The sequence below is a fragment of the Colobus angolensis genome, unplaced genomic scaffold (assembly GCF_000951035.1).
Source record: "Colobus angolensis palliatus isolate OR3802 unplaced genomic scaffold, Cang.pa_1.0 Scaffold242, whole genome shotgun sequence".
Lineage (NCBI taxonomy): Eukaryota > Metazoa > Chordata > Mammalia > Primates > Cercopithecidae > Colobus > Colobus angolensis.
The window spans coordinates 898,804-900,435 of NW_012115622.1; the positions used below are offsets into that span (position 1 = coordinate 898,804).

Below are 1,632 nucleotides of genomic sequence, written 5' to 3' on the forward strand. Positions count from 1 at the left end.
GATCTCCTGACCTCGTGATCCGCCCGTCTCGGCCTCCCAAAGTGCTGGGATTACAGGCTTGAGCCACCGCGCCCGGCCCTCTGTCTCAATTTTAAAAATAAAATTAAAAAGGGACAAACAGATATCATGTACTTGCTGATGTGTTGCAAAGCGGACATCAAAGAGTATCACACATGTAGTACTCCTGCTATAATGCGTAACCTGAATCTAATTATGAGAAAACTGTCAAAACCCAATTGAGGCCAGGCACAGTGGCTCACACCTGTAATCCCAGCACTTTGGGATGCCAAGGCAGGCAGATCATCTGAGGTCAGGAGTTCCAAGAACAGCCTGGCCAACATGGCAACATGGCAAATTTTGTTTCTACTAAGAAACAAAATTTAGCAGGATGTGGTGGTGGGCGCCTGTAATCCCAGCTGCTGGAGAGGCTGAGGCAGGAGCCTCTTGAACCTGGGAGGCGGAAGTTGCAGTGAGCCAAGTTGGCATCACTGCGCTCCAGCCTGAGCGACAGAGTCTTCTGTCTCAAAAAAAAATTGAGTGGTTTTCTACAACTGGCCTATATTCTTCAAAATGTCACTACCAAGCAAGATAAGTCTGAGGAAACTCTTCCACATTAAAGGAGACTAAAAAGACATGATCACTAATACAGTAAGTGATCCTGGATCCAATCCAGGTTATAAAAGGTATAAAGTAAGCTTATAAGAAGGTTATAAAAGGTTAAAAAGTAAGGTTATAAAAAAAGGTTATGGCCGGCCACGGTGGCTCACCCCTGTACTCCCAGCAATTTGGGAGGCCAAGGCAGGCGGATCACCAGAGGTCGGGAGTTCAAGACCACCCTGGCCAACGTGCTGAAACCCCATCTCTACTAAAAATGCAAAAATTAGCTGGGTGTGGTGGCAGGTGCCTGTAATCCCAGCTGCTGGGGAGGCTGAGGCAGGAGAATCAATTGAACCCAGGAGGCAGAGGTTGTGGTGAGCCGATATGGTGCCACTGCACTCTAGTCTGGACAACAGAGCGAGACTCCGTCTCAAAAAAAAAAAAAGTTATAAAGTACATCGATGGACTGACGGGACAAAGGAACTTTTTTTTTTTTTTTTTTTTTGAGACGGAGTCTCACTCTCATTTGCCCAGGCTAGAGTGCAGTGGCAGCATCTCTGCTCACCGCAACCTCCAAGTCCTGGGTTGAAGCACTTCTCCTGTCTCAGCCTCCCGAGTGGCTGGGATTACAGGCATGCACCACCACGCCCTGCTAATTCTGTATGTTTAGTAGAGACGGGGTTTCTCCATGTCGGTCAGGCTAGTCTCGAACCCCCGACCTTAGGTGATCCACCTGCCTCAGCCTCTGAAAATGCGGGGATTACAGGTGTGAGCCACTGCGCCTGGCCTGGGACAAAGCAAATTAACGTTCAGCCTAGTAAACTAAATTTCCTGAATTTCCTACATCCTTGTTCTTATGACACACTAAAACAGGAAGTGTGTGTGTGTATGAAAATAAACTGTTTGCTGGGCGCGGTGGCTCAAGCCTGTAATCCCAGCACTTTGGGAGGCTGAGGCGGGCGGATCACAAGGTCAGGAGATCGAGACCACTGTGAAACCCCGTCTCTACTAAAAATACAAAAAATTAGCCGGGCG

The 1,632-nt window shown here is 48.2% G+C and overlaps 1 protein-coding gene across 1 annotated transcript in view; it reads left to right on the plus strand.

The window, feature by feature from the left end:
* Positions 1-1,632, plus strand: part of ATP6V1E1 (ATPase, H+ transporting, lysosomal 31kDa, V1 subunit E1) — a 66,441-nt gene that overhangs the window by 1,116 nt on the left and 63,693 nt on the right. The window lies entirely within an intron of this gene.